The following is a 26,827-nucleotide window of genomic DNA, read 5'->3' as shown; positions in this document are numbered from 1 at the left end:
AGGAGCCGGCGATCCCTAGGGAGCTTACAGCACAGTGCTACACCCTGGTAGAATCTGCGACGCCACTGATCCTAAACTGTATCGGCACTTGCGCGGAAAGGGAGAATTGCTGAGTGGACATTGTTCCCACCATACATAATGATGATTTCATCTCATTTCTATAAGATGATCCATAGTCGCCTTACGACTGAAGGAGGCCATAGAAAAAAAAAAGTTGTATTTCGAAGGTACATAAGTTTTCCCAAAAGTCGCAACTCTACCATAATCATTACTGTCTGAAACAATATTGAAAATGTATCAAATACTTGTGAAACAACTACATTTGAAACTTAGAGCGTTTGGGGCAATAAAGCGAATAATTTTAATGGAGGTATCACATCAACTTAGGAGCCTTATCAAACTCCATTTGAGTGAGAGCTTGAGAGGTTCCTCTTTTGCAAAAGCCTTTTCTAACGGTCTTTTAACACAAGACAAATTTTCAAAAGTAGAACATAAAAGACTAAAAAGAAAATGCTTTGAGTTCAATATCAATTAACTTATTTATTCTCGTAATATTACATACATCTAGATAGATAAATAGATATAGATTTGGCATTCGTTAAATTGTTGGTAGCTTCCTTCTCTACGTAATCCAATCCGATTTAAAACGCATTTCCTACTAGCCATGAAAAAGTTAACAAAGGAAGACAGACGATTGGTCTCCAATGGAGAGCTCTATACTGGGAGGTAGTTTTTGTCCTCAGAATTCATGAGTAACATGCAATGAATGAGATCAGAAAGACCGCAACATAAATATCTAGACGTTTCATTGATATCTATTTGTGGGTGTTTGTGTGTGTGAGTGTGTGTGAGGATGTGTGTGTGTGAGGGTGAGGCTTATTTTTGCGCTTCTCCGTGAGTGTAAATTGGCCTGATGCCACACAAGAGCTGGCATTCGATCGATGACACAGCACGGCGTCCGATTATCTTGCCTCGAATTTCACGACATCTTCGACACAGCACGCTAGGAACAAGATCAATGTGTGTGCTGTCAAAGTGTGTTTTGTCTTTAGCAAGTCATAGTTATAGTCGTAGGTGGTCAAATGAAGCACATGTGTCTGCATAGTCCATACTAACATGGGTTACACAGATAGAATTATTGCATAGGTTAGTTTAAGCCTAGAACTGATGTTGGAAATAGAAGAAATACATATGTCAACTATGCACATAACAATATACATGTAATAAATAATTTTTTTAAATTATGAAAACTGCCAACCCCGCCCGAGATTCCACCACCCACTGATCCCCATAGCCCTGTGAAGGAAATACACTCTCGCCCCTATGGCTGGCGAGCTACTTTTTAATTTATGACGATTGAATGAGTTATGGCACAATGCCCCAAGACAGCAACACGTGGTATAGTAATTAACTTTTACGTCGGTGTATCTAGATGTGTGGTGTGTGTGTGTGTGTTGCTGAAGTAGAGTCTAGCTCAGATGTGTTGTGCTTAGAGAAATACAGACTCCTATTGGTATATGTGAGACTTTCTTCACACAATGTCTGACATACGTGTAATTAATAACACTCCGAAATACACAGTTGCAGTTATTACCTATAGACAACATAAGCAATAGCACCCAAAATATTGTTTTGAAGACAAAGCAAAGGAATACATTGCCTTATGTCGATTACTAGATGTCTCATAGCTTAGGGCTTTATCAAGTCTAAATATTCAACATAGCATTGCGTATTGCAATTTCTTTATTCTATTGGTGCGAGTGGCCTGAAGGATCCAATGTCACACGATTCTGTAAGATTTAAAACGTTAGCTAGAATGGTTGATTACAAGATAACACTGTAAGCGTAATTGCGTCTTTTCGCGCCAAACATAACAGGGTATCTGGCTATGGCAGGTTCAGATTTCAAACAACACGGCCAATTATTCGGGAGAGGTGGGGGGGGGGGGTTCCTGGCTGTGGGAGTCGTCAACGAACAAATTTACAGGCATAGGCTTTATAACCTTTGTTGTGAGGTTTCCTTACTTGTGTAACTGTTGACTGTACATGTACCTAAAAGGTCGTCGATACTTTCTTGTATAACAGTTCCCCTTTCAGACCTTGTGGTCTATAGGGTAGATGATGTAAAGGTCATCTGTTTCTGTACCCACGGTTAACGAAGGTTTCATGAGACCAGCACAAAGACCAACCGCCTTTACTTTTCCCCAAACTAGTGTCAGGTACCCATTAGAGCTGGATGGACTCAGGGGCGCCCAAAGATCCCGAAATTAAAAATCTCAGTCTTCACCAGCATTTGAACCCCGAACCCCGGTTCGGAAACAAAGCTCTTTACCGCTCTGCCATCGCGCCTCCTTGTATATCTGTACATGTACATAAAGGACGTCGATACTTTCTTGTATAGTGTACATGCACACAGAAGGGTCTCGATATTCTCTAGACGCCTGCAACCACTGTGTGATAAGTATACAGTTGACGAGTGGTGCTAATTAGGGTTGAATCATTATGCTAGACGTTGGACCGTTGACCTATTGGACAGAGCACCACACTCACCGTCATCTTTCGTGAAGATCGTGCCACTCAAATGGGCAGGCGAAGTTTTTTTAAAATACTCACATCAGATTGAAATGGTCTTAAAACCATTATGGCAGCCCACCCTGGACCTTTTTGTGTTTCAGAGTTGTCTGTGTTCTATCCTTCAGACTTGGTAGGAAATACATTGAGATGGGAGATACATTTCCTAAGCGTGAATTCACCAGACTCGTAACTTGATTTCAAGAAAATCACATCCTGATTTTTTTTTTTCGTTTAAAAAAGATTGAACTTGCAGATTGTTATCTGAGAACATCAGGTCTGGCTTAAAATTTTGTGATTTTTGTTTGAAGAGTCGAGGGATTAAACGTTTTAAAGCTACATAGCTGACTGCCTGGTCGTTCGGTATAGACCCTAAACAGAGATTCTATAGTCTCGATGGTCCCGGGGTCAAACCCTTCCAGCCGACATCCCCCCGTCGTCCTGAGGAAGGCTTGGACTAGGAAGTAGATTATCTTCAACTCTGAAGGAACATCCGAAACATGTAAAACATTGGTACAAAGATCAACATTCTATGCTATTCTTGGAAGACAACAACTACATAAAGTCTATACATACATGCATACAGAGCCAAATATTTTCTAAATGACTAATGTAAACAATAATATTTTAGTGTTTGAATACATAAACACATTATCTTACATATCTTCTATAGTGTTTATGCTTTGTGTACGTTGGTGGGTTGGCTGGTAAAAGTGCACACAAGCTATACTAGCATCAGCAATCATTAGCTTCGCCACTGTCTCCATATTAAGTCCACCGCAAGCTTCAATCTCTTACCCCTCAACGAGATATTGGTCTCTTCTATATCCTTTCTCCTCACAATATCTCCACTGGGAACACTTGCTGACCAGGGGCGACTAACAGGGGACAATTAAAAGGCCGATCCGTGGAGTCCAGCCATACATCACACGATAGAAAGCGTATTTCCCAAAGGTCCAACAGACATCCCCACGTTTGCCATCTTAGCGCCGCTACACAGCACAACATCCAAGGATTAAATAAATACGATGGAGAGCCGAGAGGGCCACTACACGTAGTCCTGTCAAACTAGAGCCAGAGTCAGAAGCAAGGAAAACAAACTAAAAGTCGAAAACCAGAACCAGTCTATCCCAGTTTTATTGTAGAGATCAAAACGTAGTCAAAGTGTTTCTTTTAAAATATACCAACAGAAAGTGTTTCACTTATTTGTTTTATTGTCTTCCAACAAGTTAAAAAAAAGGTATTTATAAATTTAAATGATAAAATGCAAATATAGCAATGGAAATACAAGTAGAACTAGCTTACTTAATTAAAGAGAAAAAAAAAGTGAAAAAAAGGCTAACTCCTAAAAATAGTATACTTGTACGGTGCGATATTCAACAGTGGTCAAATATTGGTCGAATGTACATCCCAGTTTGGAGTGAGATTATAACATTGCATTTATCACATACACTCAACTCTTAAGTACCATAGCAAATGGGTGCAGAATTAAAGGCGTAAGGATGTTGTGCTGGCCCTCTGATATCCCCGCTCAACGATACGGACATTTACGTCAGGGTCGGCCAAAGGTAACTTGAGACCCTAGACCAGGGGGTCGGCCAAAGGTAACTTGAGACCCTAGACCAGGGGGTCGGCCAAAGGTAACTTGAGACCCTAGACAAGGGGGTCGGCCAAAGGTAACTTGAGACCCTAGACCAGGGGGTCGGCCAAAGGTAACTTGAGACCCTAGACCAGGGGGTCGGCCAAAGGTAACTTGAGACCCTAGACCAGGGGTCGGCCAAAGGTAACTTGAGACCCTAGACAAGGGGGTCGGCCAAAGGTAACTTGAGACCCTAGACCAGGGGGTCGGCCAAAGGTAACTTGAGACCCTAGACCAGGGGGTCGGCCAAAGGTAACTTGAGACCCTTAGACCAGGGGGTCGGCCAAAGGTAACTTGAGACCCTTAGACCAGGGGGTCGGCCAAAGGTAACTTGAGACCCTAGACCAGGGGTCGGCCAAAGGTAACTTGAGACCCTAGACCAGGGGTCGGCCAAAGGTAACTTGAGACCCTAGACCAGGGGTCGGCCAAAGGTAACTTGAGACCCTAGACCAGGGGTCGGCCAAAGGTAACTTGAGACCCTAGACCAGGGGTCGGCCAAAGGTAACTTGAGACCCTTAGACCAGGGGGTCGGCCAAAGGTAACTTGAGACCCTAGACCAGGGGGTCGGCCAAAGGTAACTTGAGACCCTAGACCAGGGGTCGGCCAAAGGTAACTTGAGACCCTAGACCAGGGGTCGGCCAAAGGTAACTTGAGACCCTAGACCAGGGGTCGGCCAAAGGTAACTTGAGACCCTAGACAAGGGGGTCGGCCAAAGGTAACTTGAGACCCTAGACCAGGGGGTCGGCCAAAGGTAACTTGAGACCCTAGACCAGGGGGTCGGCCAAAGGTAACTTGAGACCCTAGACCAGGGGTCGGCCAAAGGTAACTTGAGACCCTAGACCAGGGGTCGGCCAAAGGTAACTTGAGACCCTAGACCAGGGGTCGGCCAAAGGTAACTTGAGACCCTAGACAAGGGGGTCGGCCAAAGGTAACTTGAGACCCTAGACCAGGGGTCGGCCAAAGGTAACTTGAGACCCTAGACCAGGGGGTCGGCCAAAGGTAACTTGAGACCCTAGACGAAGAGAATATGCCTCAACTTAAATAGTAGAACAAAAAAATAATACTATATATGTGATAAATTTAAAAACGTTCCTGTATCTATAAATCAACAAAGAAGTTCAATTCATGTGGTGTCGATGCACGAATGTGCTTCATGGACGATTCATGAGCAGACTAGAAATAACGTTTCAAAACTCCACCAAAAAAAATAATAATGGTCTTTTAGTATATGTAGTCTAACAAGCAGATCTCAAAAATCGGGGATAATCCCTGAGTCATGGTCGAGACTTAAAGCTAGGCTAGTAGTCATAGAGATATAGAATTCTGGTAGGTTTGAGATCTGATTCATGTTGCGCAATTTTTTCTCTAAAAAGTTTTTTCTGAGTCCTGTACGAGGCCCTAGGCTGCCTAGTTTGTCTATGTCAGACCCATGGAAATGTGTAAAGACATTTTTTGGATTGAATAGAGATGTACATCTCTCCTAACGAGAGGCGCAATGAATGTTCAACTGAATATATTTTACTTTAGATATCTCACCACCTTCACATGTCTCCTAATCTGTTGAACAGTTAGGGTAACACACATGATCTGTCAACCATCTTTCTCCTCATTTGTGATGCGGTCTTCGTAGGGCTTATATTTATAGTCCTAGATGTCACTCTGTTCTCCAATGAGAAGTGATTGAAGCTGTTAAGATCTGGTACACTCAGTATCTCCTGTCAAAAACTTGATAATGTTATGTACTCATAAACACATCGAGACTTTCTTAGTACAAACAGTTTGTTTCTAGAACAGGCTGCGGGAAATTTTTTTTCTCTCGTCTTCATCACGTCACTTCCGTTGTCATGGCGGCGCGCACAACAGGACCAGCCAAATAGTCGGAAATGCCTATTAGTTGGAAACTAATTTGTCTTAGTTAAAGTACACACAACAGTGGGGTGTGTGTGTGTGTGTGTGTGTGTGTGTGTCGTTCAGCCAAATATTGCCTTTGCAATACGGCCAGTGAATATTACGGCTTGCTTCAGGCATTTTTATGGTAGAGAATACTAGGCCGTGGCAATGTTTAGCGTCTACAGACACTGGTCATTAGAAAAACAAAAAAACACAAACAGGTAATCTATGGACATCACACACAGGTCATCTACAAATACAAATCTCACAGGTCATGTACAAGCACACCACACACACAGGTAGACTAAAACACAACAACACACTGGTTATTTACGAACACCACATACAGACATATATAGCCTACAGGTACACCACACACAGTCTATTTACAGAAATAACATACGCTAGCGCGCGCAAGGCACATTCATGTTTCTATAGACCGTCCTTATATCTGGTAGTTTACCGCCATTACTACCACTGTAACAATGTATTTATTTCTGACTTTACTTTTACCTCTCCCTTAGTCTGTTGGACCATTGGGGCACCATGCAAGATTTGATGACCGTCTTTCTCCATTCCTCTCTGTCTTTTGCCTTAGTTAGAACCTCTTTCAATGGCAGGCCTGTCCTTTCTTTCATGTTATCTTCCAATCGCTTTCTCTGTCTGCCTCGTCTTCTTTTTCTTGGTACTGTTCCCTGAAGGAAGGTCTTATAATATGGCCATAGATTTTTAGCTTGTGTTTTTTTTTTTACGAAACTTAGCAGGACATCGTGGGGTCCAATCGCTGCAGTAACCCTGTCTCTAATCTCTTGGTTTGTGATGCGGTCTTTAAACGGGATACCTAGGATCCCTCTCAATTCCATTGCTAGGATCCTCCTCTCTAGCTCTGCAGTCAGCGTCGAAGACACAAGCATACAACAATGTGGCCATGACCAAGGAGCGCATCAGTCTGATTTTGGTGCCGAGGGCTATGCATTTGTCTTTCCATATTATTTTAAGTTTTGAAAGTGCTGCTGTGGACTGTACAATTCAGGTTAGCAGTCCTGGTTTCGTTCTCTCGTCTGAGACAAAAGCTCCGAGGTATTCGAAACAACGGATACTAGTCAGCTTTTCATCTCGAATACTGATGCCCCATTTTAGAGCCCTGTTGGCTATTGGTCATAACTTGTTTGTTTTTTTCAGCATTTATTTGCATACCATATGCTGCGGAAGTCTTGTCAATGCGCATCACCAAGTCAGCTAGCTCTTCTTCTGTCCCTGCTAGGCCATCAATGTCATCTGCGAAGCGCAAGTTAGTCATTCTTCTTCCTCCAATGCTTCTTTTTGACACTACAACAAAATAATTTTTAAAAAAGTTGCTTTTATATAGTGCATCTTTCTAGCTTATAGCACGCAAAGTCCAATCTCTTTTGTGGACCAGTGGGGACATGGCTTCTGTGCTGCCCGTTCAACAAAGACAATTCTGCTCGGTATTAGAACTCAAGCCGTTCAATCAAATATAAAGTCCGGTTCTGATTCACAATGGTTCTTTAGCTGGCAGAATTTTAAAAAAAATGCCTAAAACAGATTTCATACAAACGTCAAACAGATTGATATTGTTATGACTCTGCCATGCGCACCGCCATCCAGGCTAGTGCAGAGATGCGCACTTCTAGTAACCAGACTAGAAAAGGATGTTGACATTAGGAGAAGAACGATTTCCGCCCAAGTTGAGAGCTGTAATGAAAAGACTGCCTAAGATAGATGCTGTTTTGTGTATCTGTGATGTCGTGTAAATAAACATATATGTGCCTCGTTGAGTTGCCTCACTTTAGTTATTACAATATAAAGTAAATGCCGTCTGGACACTGGTCAGTAAACACGTGATCTAGATTGATTACGTTACTTTGTCGACATAAGCCAATTTTAAAAGTATTTGATAATAGTCCATGCAGAATAGTGAAGACTGAGGGAAGCTGAACAAAACAACAACAGGAAGCTTAACATTGAACAGTAATGAAGAGTTATCTTTTCTTAGCATAAATCAAAGTACCTGTTTGTGTTTTATGCAGAGGCTAGAATTAAATGAAAAAAAAAAACAACAGTTTAACTAGAATGGTTAGGAAACGAGACCATTTGATTTAGTTTTATATGCCTGGTCGTGCGGTATGCACGCTGGACTGTCATTCGGTCATCTCGGTGGTCCCGAGTTCATGCCATGCCTGCTGCCCCCCCCCCAACACCCCCCGGTCGTCCTGCTGGAGATTTGGACAAGGATGTAGATTATGTTCAACTCTGAAGAAAAATCCGAAACATGCAAAACAGTTGAAGAAAGTCACACAATGTAAAGTGCAATTTTCATGCAGGTCAAACATTTTGTGGGACATATTAGAAAAACAAATAACTCATTATGTTAACATTTTTAAACGTATTGTTAAAAAAAAAATAAACTTGAGAATAATTTTTCCCCACTGGCTTTAAGCCTTAATTTTTTGTGTGTGTTTATTCAGTTGTAAAAAAAAATTAAACTTAATGACAAAATTGAAGAAACGAAAGTGCATTACTTTTGAGTTGGACTCAACGGAGGTCGGAACATGTCAAATGCGAGAATTAAATGGTCAGCATCCGTAACCAACCATTTACCAAGCCACGGATGATGCTAAAAAAAACAACAACCAAAAGTCCATTCATTTGTTGTATTTGTGAAGCGTCATTTAATAGCCAAACAAGCAATAGTGTGGATTGTCAGGAAACATCATTTTTATTCTAAATAATTAAAAGAAAACTATTTCAAAGATCAATGTTTACAACTAAATGATACAAAAGAGTATATAGGCCTACTACTAGTGATTGTCAAAGAGAGTGGAGAAACTGTAACTAGCTAGCATTCTGGTGTAACCGGTGTTAAAAAAAAAAGTTAAAAGATAAATAGGCCTCTATGTATTGAAGAGTTAAAACATTAATGTTTAGACTACTATGGCTCCCTGTCTTCTAAGTCTAATCTAAAACTTATCTTTGGAATATTACATTAAGTCTAGTAGATCTTTACATTCACTTCACAAGAATTTTTTTCTCGGGGGTTGGAATGGGGCCGTTAATAAAAGGCTCCATTTTTTTTTTATAAATTGAACATTAATTAGTTAGGACAAGCCAAACAATCGCCTGTAAGTTCTATACAGTAGCTATTGTCTTTTTAAAAGTATTTCTTTCTTGTTTATCTCGTTGGCAACATTAAGGTTCAGTATATAGTCATCTACTTTAGATGAAAATCTATACTAAATAATATCGATCTAAAAATACTGTCGCTTATCCGGAAGTGTTTGTAATTCCAATATATTAAAATTTTCTTAACTATTTGACACTTTGTGGTTTTATTCCATTTTTTTTGTTCAACAGATGTCATTTCAAGTCTGTGCAGCCACGTTTTACAATACATTCACCATTAACCTTCAGACTTGAAATCCATCGCCATTTCCTATGCTACTTCCAGTCAGCCCACTGTCAACATGTCCACCTTTTACTCTCTCTTACATGTGTCTCATGCCTGGAGTAGTCTACGCTTCATTAAACTCAAGAATAATATTATCTGGACATCAACTTACAGGGGGGAAAAAAGATTGATTAAAAACTGAAGTGTGAGTAACACTAACGAACCTATCCATTAAATTATGAAAGCCATGAAAAGCCATGATTTTCTGTATTGATCTTGGGCAGAGGGCCAATAAACAGTTTCAATAAATAAATAAATAAGAAAAAAATAAATCTCCAAAGACGCTTTTACTGCGAAGCTACTGGTTGCCTGGAGACAATCCGCTTCACTGCGGTCCTGCATTGATTTATTTATAGACTGTTTTCACGGAAGGCATACTTTTATTGCTTTCCGTTGTCGTAAAATTTAGGTCAGATCTGGTCTTCTGAAGAGTAAACATTTGAAAACTTATTTTCATTTGCATATTTTATATCGGCATAGAGGATTATGATATTTAGGTGATATTCACAGTAATCTGCACTTCGTTAGTAATCTGATATTTTAAGATCCGATTTCCATTATTTAAGCAGTAGAGTACAGTAAGATAGAAAAAGAAGAGAAATGGACACAAAACTATGCTAAGGCGATATAATGAAATAAAATTGGGATAGATTTTGAAGTCAAAAAGACGAAACTACCTTATGTCAAGAGCTCTTTATTGAAAGATCCGTTGCCATTGAAATAAAAATGACCCAGTGAAAGAAATGCTTAGAAATTAAATTCTGCAATGCTATAAAGGAGAAAATAACAAATTATTTAATGCCTTTCAGACTACTTAGGTAACGAAACACTTCCGAATTGCATACACCTGATAAAGAGGAGAATTTCTTTTTTGTAACTCTTTGATAATAGAGTTCAATAAGCGAGCATAAGTCTATGAAAACACTTAAGGCGAAGTGTCTCCGTTTATTTTTTAATTATTTACTGTAAACCTATCGAGCCAATCACACGAGATCTTACAACGCAGAACTAGATCAGAGGTCTTTTAGAATGAGGCAATCACACGAGATCTTACAACGCAGAACTAGATCAGAGGTCTTTTAGAATGAGGCAATCACACGAGATCTTACAACGCAGAACTAGATCAGAGGTCTTTTAGGATGAGGCAATCACACGAGATCTTACAACGCAGAACTAGATCAGAGGTCTTTTAGGATGAGGCAATCACATGAGATCTTACAACGCAGAACTAGATCAGAGGTCTTTTAGAATGAGGCAATCACACGAGATCTTACAACGCAGAACTAGATCAGAGGTCTTTTAGGATGAGGCAATCACACGAGATCTTACAACGCAGAACTAGATCAGAGGTCTTTTAGAATGAGGCAATCACATGAGATTTTACAACGCAGAACTAGATCAGAGGTCTTTTAGAATGAGGCAATCACACGAGATCTTACAACGCAGAACTAGATCAGAGGTCTTTTAGGATGAGGCAATCACATGAGATTTTACAATGCAGAACTAGACCAGAGTTTTTTAAAGATTAGCCAATCACAAGAGATCTAATAACACAGAACTAGACAAGAGGTCTTTTAGCATGAGTCAATCACACTAAATCTTACAACACAAAACTAGAACTAGACCAGAGGTCTTTTAGGATGAGACAATCACATGAGATCTTACAACACAGAACCTAAAATTAGACCAGACTTCTATTTGGATGAGTCGTTGGCTCACTTTTCTATAAACAAACCACAATATAAATATATTGGTAATAACAATGTCTTATGTAGACCGATGAATATAGACGCGCTGAGAACTTCACTTTGTCTAGTCTGAGATGTCACCAACGTAAGTAGGTCATGCCTAGAAATAAAAAGTTTGATTTTGAAGACAAGTGTTGAAACATAAACAATGAAATGATCAAAGTCGGAAACTTTCAATTATTTTTTTTTTGCCATGAGATGAATCACAAAAATGTAAGACAATATACAACAATAGTTCACACTGTTAGCTTTCATAGGACATTAAAGGGGTCAAACAAATACACTTGAGCGTCATTGTCCAATCATACACGTCGAAAAAACTCTATTGATTACTGTAGCACGTGACCAGTCTAATGACCAAGGCAAGGCTAACTTTAGAGAGAAAACCGAAACCAATACTACTATGATGACATCTATCAATGTAATGAAAGATGCAATGATCACTGAAGGTGAATTGTTTACCTAGGTCAATGTTGTCTTTTCATTTCTCCCTTTAGGGAGCAAGTACGAAGAGAGAGACAGAGAGAGAGAGAGAGAGAGAGCGCGAGAGACAGAGAGAGAGAGAGAGGGGGGGAGGGAGGGAGAGAGGGAGAGACGAAGAACTCAATCGTTCTCTGAGTGAAATGACAACAAAAGGTTTCGCCCTGGCATGTTCAGATCGATATGACTTTGTCACGCATGGTTTCCCATTAGTTTAATTACTTTGATAATATCATTAATGTTTTTTTTTTAGTTTGTCTTTGTTGTGCTACAAATATTAGACTGTAGCTTTCACATGATACACGTCACACATTAGACGGTAGCATCAATATGTTGTATTCTACTCTCAAGTATAGAACTCATTTGCATTTCTTAGAATAGTTTCAAACATATTAAACCTGGCACTGCAGATGTGCGCGTTGGAGGGAGGGGCGGAATCAAGGTTCCCAAATCTGCTTATCTTAGAGGTTTCAAGTTATTCAGATTGTCCACTTTTCTTGGGGAAAATTGTAGAACTACCAATCCGCATAGTTTAGTGACTACTATTGATTAGTTTCTATTAAAAGCCAGACAAATAGTTCTAGAACCTTCTGAGACCACAAACAGTCTATATTTCTCCTACACATTTTGTGAGCTATTCGATACGTTTACGTTGTTATTGAGGGGGAAAACAAACGAAAAAAAAAAACGAAACAACTTTTCTTTGCATCAAGTTTAGACTCGGTGTGCCAGTTTTAAATGTGGGTATCTCTATATATAATTCTCTTCATGGCCCAAACATGCGTTACACCACGATAAAGTCACGGAAATATAACTCTTTTATTTCTGCATGTCGGACTAGAGTTATCCCCAGTAACTTTCACCTCGACAGAGAGCACGGCTCAGAAAAAAAAGAGGGGGGGGGGGGAGAACAAGTAATCTTCCTCTTTGTACATTCTATATTTGATTACATTTATGTCTGTATTTTTTATACACGTTAATATCTGGTGTCATTAAAATAGTTGCATGTTTTTTCTGAGCTTGTTTTGATTTTGCCATTCCTATTGCTCCTTGTTTCCTAACCAGGGCCACCGCTTCACATATATTTCATGGAGTCAACAGGTCTTTCTATGTAGTCGAATTTCCTGCATCAGGCAACTGTTTATTTTTGTCAGTCGCATATTTCTGGAAAAATGTCATCGACGAAACTGTTGCTCTCAAACTTCGGAAGATGGCTGTAAGATTTGTTTGCAAACATTGGGATAACTATGGCTACGCCCTGTCCGTTGTTCTTACTCACGGAAGCACAGTCATACACTCTGCTCGACAATACGCTGCCTATATGAATACTTTCGGCGTTTATGGTGGCGAGGCTGAAATTGTGGCACGATGTCTCAAATACTTCCCGCTCTTTCACTATTCACTTCAGAGAACGTCCGCATGACCCTCCTCGAGTTCACAATCCGAATCAAAGTCTCTCCATATCCCTGCTATTTAGAGGTTGCATTAACCGCAACGTAGGGCCTACTAGAGTGTAAAGCTATCGCAACTGCTACCTCACAAACTGTCCTTATTCCCCAGATATCCCTGATTTCATCAGATTCACATTTGCCTTTTACCTTTACGCGCAGACAATTCCCTGGTAGATTAACCTTGGCCATGACAATAAAGCACAAGGCCAAACGTTCAAAAATATATGACTGTATCTTCCAAAACCTGTCTTCAGTCATGTCGTCTACAAATAGAAGAAAAAGAAGATTTAAATAAAGTTTGTTTGGTACAATGTTTAGTTCCTTAGAATGAAATATGAATACGACTCTGCAAGTCATCGTTGTCACATATTGAAGAAAACATTCACGCCTTAGCAGTAGCCTCATCCGTTCTGATGTTTTGGAGTCTAACATTGAAGGATGTTCTCTCCAATATTTCTTGACAATTATTTTTGTGTTGAGTGATAACTAGTGAACTGGCACAGTAGCCTCATTCCCTATTAGCATGTTACACAGTAGCCTCATTCCCTGTTAGCATGTTACACAGTAGCCTCATTCCCTGTTAGCATGTTACACAGTAGCCTCATTCCCTGTTAGCATGTTACACAGTAGCCTCATTCCCTATTGATACGTGACACAGTAGCCTCATTCCCTATTGATACGTGACACAGTAGCCTCATTCCCTATTAGCATGTTACACAGTAGCCTCATTCCCTGTTAGCATGTTACACAGTAGCCTCATTCCCTATTGATACGTGACACAGTAGCCTCATTCCCTATTGATACGTGACACAGTAGCCTCATTCCCTGTTAGCATGTTACACAGTAGCCTCATTCCCTATTGATACGTGACACAGTAGCATCATTCCCTATTGATACGTGACACAGTAGCCTCATTCCCTGTTAGCATGTTACACAGTAGCCTCATTCCCTGTTAGCATGTTACACAGTAGCCTCATTCCCTATTGATACGTGACACAGTAGCCTCATTCCCTATTGATACGTGACACAGTAGCATCATTCCCTATTGATACGTGACACAGTAGCCTCATTCAGTATTGATACATGAAACAGCAGTCTCATTCCCTACTAGCACGTGACAAAGCAGCTTCATTCCCAATTGATACGTTACACAGTAGCCTCATTCCCTATTGATACGTGACACAGTAGCATCATTCCCTATTGATACGTGACACAGTAGCATCATTCCCTATTGATACGTGACACAGTAGCATCATTCCCTATTGATACGTGACACAGTAGCCTCATTCCCTATTGATACGTGACACAGTAGCCTCATTCCCTATTGATACATGACACAGCAGTCTCATTCCCTACTAGCACGTGACAAAGCAGCTTCATTCCCAATTGATACGTTACACAGTAGCCTCATTCCCTATTGATACGTGACACAGTAGCATCATTCCCTATTGATACGTGACACAGTAGCCTCATTCAGTATTGATACATGACACAGCAGTCTCATTCCCTACTAGCACGTGACAAAGCAGCTTCATTCCCAATTGATACGTTACACAGTAGCCTCATTCCCTATTGATACGTGACACAGTAGCATCATTCCCTATTGATACGTGACACAGTAGCCTCATTCAGTATTGATACATGACACAGCAGTCTCATTCCCTACTAGCACGTGACAAAGCAGCTTCATTCCCAATTGATACGTTACACAGTAGCCTCATTCCCTATTGATACGTGACACAGTAGCATCATTCCCTATTGATACGTGACACAGTAGCCTCATTCAGTATTGATACATGACACAGCAGTCTCATTCCCTACTAGCACGTGACAAAGCAGCTTCATTCCCAATTGATACGTTACACAGTAGCCTCATTCCCTATTGATACGTGACACAGTAGCATCATTCCCTATTGATACGTGACACAGTAGCATCATTCCCTATTGATACGTGACACAGTAGCATCATTCCCTATTGATACGTGACACAGTAGCATCATTCCCTATTGATACGTGACACAGTAGCCTCATTCCCTATTGATACGTGACACAGTAGCCTCATTCCCTATTGATACATGACACAGCAGTCTCATTCCCTACTAGCACGTGACAAAGCAGCTTCATTCCCAATTGATACGTTACACAGTAGCCTCATTCCCTATTGATACGTGACACCGTAGCATCATTCCCTATTGATACGTGACACAGTAGCATCATTCCCTATTGATACGTGACACAGTAGCATCATTCCCTATTGATACGTGACACAGTAGCATCATTCCCTATTGATATATGACACAGCAGCTTCAATCTCTATTAAGACTGTGATCCATAGTTCATTGAAACTTCATTGATTGATTCTAGCTAGTTAGTATATGATTCGAAATTTCATTAACGGAAATTAGAGAATGGGATCCTTAGACTATTGATTGGAGTGACATTATCTAGTACGGGATACGTAGATCATTGACCGATGATACAGTAATTACTATGGGGTCATAGCTCATTTATAGATGCTACTGTAGCAAGCTTGGGATCCTAAGATACAGTAATTCTTTAATGATTATCTAGTTATTGGATCTTTAGATCATTGATTGGTTCACTAATGGTTTGTGGCTCTTGGTAAGTATTTACAAGATCATTATTTAGTGCTATGTTATGTAGTCTGGGCATTACTGTATTTAGTTTGGAATAAGACGATCAATCGATTGGTGCTACAATAGGTAGCAAGAGATTGATAGATTATTGATTGGTGCTAGCCTAGCATGTGTTCCATAGAGCCTCCATTGACCTAGTAATGTAGTCTTCTGGACCTTCCCTTATTTCGCTTATAAACATTGGACAACGTTGGGTGGAGGTTCAAATAACAGAAACACAATTCCTAGCCAAACATAGGGTAGACAATCGATGCGAACATGTAAGTTGTCAGAGGATAATGGCGGTTTAGTCCCCTGGGAGGGGGGAAGAGACGCAATCGTGGCCAAAGCTGAAAGTCTCGGTATTAAACTTGCATTAGGGCCATTAAACTGACCATCCTGCTGTTCTCTGACCACATGTGTGAACTGTGAATGGGAACATAATTCTTGGCTAGTATTTCATTTTTTTCAAAACGTTCACCCATTAAGTGTTTGAATAAGAAATGATTCGTATTGATTAAATCCAACTAATTTGTCCACTGACCAGCTATGTAATATGTCTGTCGTGATCAATAAAACTTTGTTGTTTTTTAATAGTTTCAAAATTTATCAAAAGTAATTCTATCAGAGAAACGAAACGAGACGAAAAATCGCAGATAATCTCAATTTGAAATGGTTTGTAATTTTGACATTAGCATGTGGCACAAATGTTAACACACTATGACACATCAGTGGAGAAAACAAAAATCCAAAGAACTGCCTGGTCGCGTTGTACGCTATTCGGATTGTAATCATGATGGTCCTGAGTTTCAACCTTACCCGCCATCATTCCCTGTCGTCTGCAGAAAGTTTGGGCCAGGACGTAGAGTAAGACATGTTCACTTCTGACCGGACGTTCCAAATGTTAAAAACAACAAAGACAGAAACAAAACAAACCACATAAAACAAAGAAACAAACAAACAAAACAAATACAAGAAACAATGTCTACGAATTGCTGTTAAGTCGCTCACGATTTCATAAAATACATTTTCTAATGTTCCTTTTCATTTGTCTATTGTTTCTGATAATTTTCATTTAGACATGCCAACACATGAGTTGATATTTTAAACACAGAAAAGTCCAAGGCAGCTCTTTTAATACTGCCAGATGTAACCGTCAAATACCATTATTTAAAAACAAAAAATTCTGTAGATCTAATATTTATACTCATGAACGACTTCATTGATAGATCTATTACATACTCTACTATAACATACAGGAGTTCTGAACTATTTCTGCGTGTTCATTGCCAAAGTCAAACTAATCAAATAACGATTTAGGAACACAACAATACGATTAGATGTGAAGTACAAACATAACACTCTGACAAGCCAGGACGTACGTACAAAAGACTAGCTGGGATATACATACTTGATACTATGACTAGCTACTAACTAGGAAGTACTTAAATAACAATATGACAATCCAGGATGTACATACATAACAATATAACTATCCAGGATGTACATACATAGCAATAGGACTATCCAGAATGTACATACATAACAGTATGACTATCCAGGATGTATATAAATAACATAATGACTATCCAGGATGTACATACATAACACTATGACTATCCAGGATGTACATACATAACAATATGACTATCCAGGATGTACATACATAACACTAAGAATAGCAAAGATGTAAAGTGTAAATGTCAATTGCTTTAAAAAAATTGCTCCATATGATATTTCCCCCCCCCCCCAAAAAAAAAAAACAAAAAAACACCCATTTCAATTGTATTTGATAACAAAAACACGGAAGCCCAAAATAGTATCTCACTCAATGACACTCATTGCCAAAAACACATCTGCATACAAAACCTAGCGGAAATAAGCGTCATCGATTGTCTCAGAAAATTCTAGAAATAGGTTTACATATTACATGAGGGAAACGGCAACTAATTGTATTATTTAGCAATTACCTATCTGTTCTGGGTTTGAGTCTTTTTTCCATTTAACATTTTTTTTTTAATCTTCGTGGAGTGAAGACAATACCCATTGACCAAGGTTTCTCAAATATATCAAGTGTTCATAAAATATGTTCTGATTAATCTAGTGTTCATAAAATATGTTCAGATCGAAAGTATAGTATTGATTCCCGGTTTAGATGTTGTGCCCTTCAAATGATATTGTTTTTATGTCTTCAGAATCTATTTATATCTCGGTTTTCTAATGTAATTAAATAAAAAAAAATATGAGTCGGAACTTGATCAAAAATTATTTTAAATACAACTCTTCCAGAGTCGGGTGTCGAACCTCGAGCCCCCTTCTAGGTAGCCAATCCAAGCCATATTCAAGCGCCCTTGGCCTCTCGACCATATATGTATATTTATATATATATAATTATCTAATATATAAAAAAGAAAGTATGGCGCATGTATGTATGTATGCATGTATGCATGTATATATGTAGGTATTTATGTATGTATGTAGGCCTATGCATGTATGTCGCGAATAAAAATCAATGCCGATTGACCAATCTTGATAAAACTTGGCATAAATGTTCCTTAGATCATGGCGAAGACCGTAATGTATGTTTAATGTCCCTCCCCCACAACAGATAAAAAGTACATAATTTTATCTCAAATAAAGAATAAACCTTTTTAACAAATTGGGTAAACCCGTTTTCACAGTATTTTATATTTGATATAAAAAGATGGCTTAAAGGGTAAACCCATTTTCAGACTGTTCTTTTATTTTCGAGGCAAATTATGAAGAGGGAACCTTCTCCTTGTCTGATAGGCCCGCGAGTCATATCCAGCTAGTATATAACTTTGACTCTGACCTTTGCAATTAATGAATGATACTAATAAAATCAACTAATTATATTGTTTCGTATTTCCTAACTTACAGATTAAAGAAAAAAACACACACACACACACGAAGTATGAGATGTTTTAACCATGAATAAAAAATGAAATGATCCGGGGACTAGGACCACAGGCCCAAAACTATATACTTTAACTTTATCAACCATACATGGAGAACTGGAGACATACCACAGGAATGGAGAACTGCAAACATAATAACCATTTTAAAGAAAAATAAACCACCTGGAAACCCAAAAAGTTATACACCAATATCTCTAACATCCAACATTGGCAAAATGGCAGAAAAAATGATCAATAACCGACTTTATTGGTGGCTAGAAAATACTTGCTCACTCCACAATGCACAAGCTGGCTTCAGGAAAGACAGAAGACCACCTCTTTCGTTTTATCCAGGACACAGTAGAAGAGTTTCATGAAAACAAGCACACTACAGCAGTATTTATAGATTTGCAACACGCCTATGATAGAGTGTGGAGAAAAGGTCTATTTTTGAAGATGAAAAAAATGGGCATCCATGGAAGAATGTACAGCTGAATCAGGGCATTCTTAAAAAACAAAACCATCCAAGACCGATTCGAAGGAGCCATCTCTAGTAAATAAAAAGTTTGGAAGAAGGACTACCACAAGGTTCAGCCCTTAGCTGCACTCTCTTTCTAATCTTCATGAATGACCTCCCGGACCTCATTTCGGTCAATAAGGCACTTTACGCAGACGACCTTTTAATTTGGACTACAGAGAAATATCCAGTGCTGACTAGATTCAAACTAAATAGAGCCCTCACAAATATCTCCACGTATTCAAAATTATGGAAAATGGAAATAAACAAAGAAAAGTCAGTTATTCAATCTTTAGCCACAGCAACAAAACAGCAAAAAGAAACTACATCCTAAAAATACACTCACAACCAATAAATAAAGAAGAAAATCCAACATATCTTGGTGTAAAATTAGACCAAAGACTGTCTCTAAAACACTTTATGGCAGATTTAAAAGAAAAGGCATCACAAAGATTAAACATTATAAAACACCTAGCAGGAACATCCTGGGGAACTGAAAAGAAAACCTTAGGACAGTTATACACTAGATACGTCAGATCTGTAAAGGATAACTGTCTCTCCATACAAGTAGCCGCCAACAAAACCTATCAATCATCATTAGACACAATCCAAAACCAAGCCTTGCGTCTAATCAGTGGAGGTATGAGAACTACTCCCACAGCAGCCTTTGAAATAGACTCCAATATTGAACCTCTTAAAGTTAAGGCGCAACAGAGCAGCATTAGAAGCTATTGAGAGATACAGAAGGTTGGAAGATGATCATCCTAATAAACTACTAACACAGAGAAATAGGAAAACAATTTAAAAAAAGCAAAGAACTCTGATCCAACTTACTGACGAACTAGCCCTAAAACACCACCTACCCAATAACAAAGAAAAAATTACCAGATTTTCTAACAAAGCAAGGACTAAACTACAAACAACCAACCATTAAAATACATTTACTAAATAACACCTTAACAAAAGAATCAAATCCACTGGAGCTCCAAGTAGGCACGCTCAAACAAATCCAAAAACAGCTATCCATATATATACTGACGGATCGGCCTTCAAGGCCACCATCGATGCTGGTCTTGGTGCCTTCCTGGTCTTCTCTAAAACTAAACACTTTGAGATAAGTGCACAGTGTGGCGATTATTGCTCAAACTTTCAAGCCGAAATTAAGGCAATTACCATAGCACCACAGACAGTGGAAAACAAATTATATGAAGGAGTGCAATCACCAATCTACTCTGCAAGCACTTAACAGCAGCACCTCAAACAGCCCAAGAGAGTTGACAACACTAATTGTGATAATCCATCAGATGATATCAAAATTAAATATCAATATCACACTACAGTGGGTCCCTGGACACATGGGCATCATGGGAAATGAAAAGGCAGATAAGTTATCAAAGGCAGGTTCATCTATGGAACAACCAGATAGACCTGTTAACTACCTCATCCTAAGGTCAATGTTAGTGAACAATCACATACATGAGTGGCTCAACCAATGGGCATCAGGAAACACAGGCAGTGTCATGTACAAAGAAATGACTATGCCTAACAAACTGGACAGTATTAACTTCATCCCCCGCAAAGAACAATCAACAATTGTCCAACTAAGAAGAGGACACACACCTCTATTAAATTACCATCTGAACAAAATAAATCCCACACAACTCCCCCTTTGTAGACACTGCGCGCACTCTTATGAAACCGTTAACCATATCCTCTTTGAATGCCCTTTCCTAATCCACCTTAGGCAGACCCTACTTCCACTTCAGCCCAACATAACCAACACCCTGTAAGGCAGTGCTGAACAACTAAAGAAAACAGCACACTTTTTTCCTTGGCACAGTCTGCAAAAGAGCTCACATCTCAGCAGCAATAAAGCTGGCTAGAAGAAGAAGAAGAACCATGAATTTTATTGCGAACAAGGTTTAAAAATATATATAAAAAAAAAAGAACTTCATAAAATTTTTTGAAAAGTTGTGTGAAACAAAAACAAAAAGAAAAGTAACATTTAAATTGCATAAGAAAAATAATGTTCCATAAAAGGAAATAATTACATGTCAAGATCTCAGAACGAGCGTGGGGAAAAAATCAGCCTGATAGATGAAATACAATGAAACCATCACCAAAAAAAAAATTGTTTCAAAATGATTTTAAAGGGGCTTAATTGTTGGCTTCTTTTCCCATAAATTTAGATTTTAGATTTAAGCACATTAATAAAATCAACATGGCCACTGGAAATACTTGGAGAGCTAGAGGTAACATTTTCAAGTGCGTGAACTTTTTAGGGCAAAATGAAGCACTTTGCAGAGTGCATGTACTTTTATAGCACTATAAAGAAAGCTTTATCGAGTGCTTGTACTTTTATAGAAATCATGAAAGCTTTATCGAGTGCTTGTACTTTTATAGAATTAAAGAAAGCTTTATTGAGTTTGTTATCTTATAAAACGAAATTATAATATATAGAGCACCTACTAATTTAGTCTTGTTTATACAAAGCTTATATCAACTCACTATGTCTGTCTGTCTGTCTGTCTGGTAAAAAGTTTGTACACGTTATTTCTCCGATCAAGCTGAAATTTTGTACAATTATTTATTTTACCTGAAAACACAACAATCGATAGAAAATTAAATTAACCAAGTTGTTAATTAACTATTTGTAATTAATTATTTTGTTTTATTGTTTATTTTGTTGTTGTTTTTTTTCGAACAAGGGAAAGAAATTGTATTTGACTGAAGTGGTGGTTTAAGCTGATTTAGTCCTCTTTGTAGGTCGCCGCTCCAAATTGAAACAAACAATATATAACTATAAAATTTTCTCTAGTCATAAGTATCTCACTAGCAGAGTGGTTAGCACATAGGCCCGAGGAGCGTGAGCCACAAGTTCGTACCTTTTTTAAAAAATGCTTTTAAAAATCAATTACAGTAAAAATCCACCCAGATATTCATTTCTTTCTCCCCCCCCCCCCTCCATTGGTCTCCAGACAAGTGATATGATCATAGCGTAGTGAAAAGCTAAAATCATGAAATAGGGATAAACATAAACAATTGGTAAAAGTATTAATAGCAAAGATTTATTGTTGTTGGTCTAGATCTATTACAAATTTGAATACGTGACTGATTCAAGCTTTGAGACGATATTATACTTCGTATAAGATTATTTCACTAGTTATAGTAATTGTTTTAAAAATATTGTAATTTTCTTTAAAAAAAAACTGCTTGCATTGTTAATATTAGAAACATAAACGTTTCCCTTTCAGAAAAAAGTAGCCTTTGCAACATGTCGGATTTTCAATAACATTTCTAGTTCTATTGCAATCTAAACGGGACGAACGAACCTTTAGGGTTAAAATATTACAACTTAAAAGTTGTTTGGTTGTGACAAAAAAAAGGATATTTGCTGAATTGTAAACGAAGACATTAATCAGTTAGTTGTCGTTCAATAAATGCTTGGTTTAATATACCTTTCAAACTAGGGAGTCATTTAGAGAAACTAAAGAATCTTATAAGAACACTATGGATCAATTAGGACGCAAAAGAGTCCTTCAAAGAAACTGGAGTCATTTAGAGAAACTATGGAGTCATTTAGACAAAATGTGGAGTCATTAAGAAATACATTTTGAGTCTTTGGGAAGTGCCTCTCAATAGAATGATGTTTATGTTTCTTAAAACCTAAATATATACATAAAAAACGATTTCAATATTTGACTTTTTGTCCACTTTTTTGTCCACGTGCTTCAACGACCAGCACAAACTCAACGTCAAACAGCTTCGGGCAAAATAAATAATTGAACATTTTGTTTTTTTTTTTAAGTTTCGTCAAGGAACAACTATTGTGTAAGGATGGTTTTGGAATAGACAGAACAAAGTAGAGCAGTTCTTGAAAACAAAAATACTGTTGACCCAAAGGGGCTGCAATGGGGGGTAACTAAACATCATCTAACTGCAGTGATAAAAATTCAAAATTCTATTTATAAAATATACAATTCATTTATAATAATATTGCTGAAAAGGGATAAACTTTGGTTAGATTAGTAATCTATAATATGTGTCCTTTCTTTTGGGATCCCGCAACTTCAAAAGATAAGGAAACTAGAAAAGACGCAAAATAGAACCGAGAGGTTTATAACATTTGACTAGAGTGACACTATTAGTGCCAGGGCGTAAACATATTGAATCCTCGGGACAGAACATTTTAAAGTAGCTAATAACACAGATTTAAATAAAATACTGAACCATAACTTACGAACACATAAAACACAACGAAATACTCATAAAGACACAAAGATAAAGGTACATTTCTTAGTCCATATGCTAGGACAAATTCCTCCTTTTTCCCTATTGCCATGAAACTTGTTGCCTGAATCAGACAGGAAAACCAATGACTGAACAGAGTTAAAGTCTCTAATTAACATGCAAGGCTAGAGTAACATAGGACACGATAATCTTACTCTTTGAAGGCACGTCTGTAATTTATAAGATAAGATAAAGTGAATGACGACGCTTAGAAACAATATGAAATATATATGAAACCAAAACTTACTCGCTAAATCTGTCCGCTAATAGCCCTGTAAAAAGAAAAAAAATGTGTTACTGTAGAACAGAATAAATCTTAGTACTTTGTAAAATAGTTAGAATATACTTATAAAATAATCCCATAGCAAAATGCAACTTTTAGGGATATGTCCTATCGTTTCCTAAGGTTGTTGGATTACTATGTTGGAAATGATAAAAGCTGTTTATTTGGAAAAAGTATAAGTTTTGTGCTCATCTCAGCATGTTCCAATCGACTTCTCCCCTCCCGTTTTATTCTTTGTTTTGATTTAAATCTTTTAGAGATTACGTACCTAGAAATAAGAGCTACTTTAGATTGCTTTTTAAGCTTAGAAAAGTTGAGATCAATCTAGAAATGGAGTTTTTTTTATATTGCTTTTTCTCATTATAAAAGTTGAGATCAATCCAGAAATTAGAGCTACGTATATTCTCATTATTATACTAGTTTAAACCAATCGTCAAGGAACTAATATCAAAGATTTAAGTTTAGAATTTAGAGTTAAGGTTACAGATAAGCCATTTCATTTTTTTGTTGTTGTTGTTGAACTAACTCAAATGTTTTGGTTCCCTAAAACAAAGCAAAACAAACAAAAAGTCAACAAACAAAAATAAGGAAAAAAAAAATCAAAGTAAAACAAGTTCAAACCAGTTTGTTCTGTGCCTGGTAAGAGACACTCGAACTTGTAATCACGACTTGTGTACTGACAGGCATTAATTAAGCAACTTGTCAGTCATTTAGACAACAACAGCCACCAAACTTTCATGAATGTCTAAGTCAACAGCTGATTTAATTTTGGAAAATGAGCAGAAATGATGGAGTGCTCATTCAAAGGGTAAACAGTAACAAAAAGATATTAAACAAACCAAATATTGAATACATTGAACAACAAAGCGCCTTGTCTACCAATAATTAGCCGTACCAGCAATAACAATATAACGTGGCCTGACTGCTAGTCTCTAAACAAAAATAAATAATCAAGTTTTTTTGGGGAAGAAATTCACTAATTAGAATACAAACTTGCTGAAGCGATTAAACTGTTAAAACAGTAAAAACAAGCAAAATTTTGTTAAAAAATCTGTTTTAAAAAAAGCTTAAGGGGAAGAACTCCGCACCTACAACTATATATCAATAATGTAGACGTAATTTCCCTTATTCAATATCAATCGTACTCAATATCAAAGTAATTAATTTACCGATATAGACTTGGTAAATTTTTATTTGATTCCTGTTGTGTTAGATACCATTAATAATTGTTTAAAGTTTCCACTTGATCAGAGACTGGGCGTGTGGAAGATATAACGAGTACAATGATCGAAGTGGACTAAACCCTACATATTTAGCCATATCTGTGAATACTAGAGGATTAATTTCCCTTGTTGGTATTAAGCAAAATATATCAATAATTGATTATTGGCTATTTATTCGTGTTTTGTCTATGTCAATGAGTAATTGTGCTAAATTTCAAACTGATCCGAGATTGGGTGTGGAAGAATTAACGTGTACAAACTTTTTACCAGACAAACAAACAGAGTGAGTTGATATAAGCTTTGTAAAAAAAAATGAAAAATAAGTTTAAAAACACTTTTAAAAAAGCAAAGCTTATATTAAATGGAATAGTATCAATTAGTTAGGATCTGTCATTCAATTTAATTTTTAACAGATCTAAATTAACAATAGTAACTCTTTGCGATTAGAAATATTTAATTTACCAATTGTTTTTATTTAGCGAAATCTCATGCTTTTAGTTTTCTTAATTCTCTATGATCCCATCACTTGTCTGGACCAGTTGGGAAAGGTTTGGGGGGGGGGGGTATCTGGGTGGATTATACTTTGATCATGATTGCTTTTTATATACATTTTATTAAAAAAAGTTGTATGACGAGTTTGAACTCGAGGGATCAAGCCTCCTTAAGCCGATAAACTAACCACTGTGCCAGTGAATTGCTTATGAAAATAGAAGGTTTTATGATTATGATTTTATTATCTATTGTTAGTTTAAAATGTAAGCTACAACCGAAGTGTATACTCAAAAGGGGACTAACTCAACTTATACCACCACATCTGTCAAGTACAATTTCTTTCCCTTGTTAAATAATTGGTTATTTTTTAAATTGAGTCTTGTTTAGTCAGGTACAAGAAATAACTGTGCAAAATTTCAGTTTGATCCGAGTTTAAGCTAGAGGGAAATAATGCGTAAAAACTTTCACTAGACACACAGAGTTGATATAAGCTTTGCAAAAATAAAATTGTAGTTAAATTGACAAAAGAATCGTGGGTGTTATTTTCGCTTAAAGACGACATAAGTCCCTGAAGATGGCTCTCTCTAATATCTGCTAATCTTAATGTCAAGTCAGATGTATGTCTTTGAGGATGACTCTCTGTAACTTATCTTATCTCATATAATACAGGCGTTACTTCAAAAAATAAGATGATTACGTCTTACGCATATTACGTCGTGCATATTAACCAATGACTTAAATTCTGCCAAGTCATTGGTTTACTGGCTAGCTCAGGCAACCCATTCCATGCTCTAATAGCACTAGGGAAGAAGGAGAATTTGTACAAACTTTTACTAGTCCTAAGGTCAAGTCAGATCTATAAAGTCAAGTCAGATCTATGTCTCTGAAGATGGTTCTCTGTAACGTCTACTAAAAACTCAAGTCAGATCTATGTCTCTGAAGATGGTTCTCTGTAACTTCTACTAAAAACTCAAGTCAGATCTATGTCTCTGAAGATGGTTCTCTGTAACTTCTACTAAAAACTCAAGTCAGATCTATGTCTCTGAAGATGGTTCTCTGTAACTTCTACTAAAAACTCAAGTCAGATCTATGTCTCTGAAGATGGTTCTCTGTAACTTCTACTAAAAACTTAATTTTTAAAGTCAAGTCAGATCTATGCCTCTGAAGATGGTTCTCTGTAACTTCTACTAAAAACTCAAGTCAGATCTATGTCTCTGAAGA

The 26,827-nt window shown here is 37.7% G+C and overlaps 1 protein-coding gene across 1 annotated transcript in view; it reads right to left on the bottom strand.

Annotated features, from left to right (window-relative positions):
* Positions 1-26,827, bottom strand: part of LOC106059564 (neurocalcin) — a 116,517-nt gene that overhangs the window by 59,727 nt on the left and 29,963 nt on the right. Inside the window, exon 2 of the mRNA XM_013217218.2 lies at positions 23,856-23,880. The gene's annotated coding sequence lies outside the window, so the exon portion shown is untranslated. The remainder of the gene's footprint in view (positions 1-23,855; positions 23,881-26,827) is intronic.

The sequence above is a fragment of the Biomphalaria glabrata genome, chromosome 5 (genome assembly GCF_947242115.1).
Source record: "Biomphalaria glabrata chromosome 5, xgBioGlab47.1, whole genome shotgun sequence".
NCBI lineage: Eukaryota > Metazoa > Mollusca > Gastropoda > Planorbidae > Biomphalaria > Biomphalaria glabrata.
The sequence above is the reverse complement of the archived record's forward strand: the minus strand, read 5'-3'. Positions and strand labels throughout refer to the sequence as shown.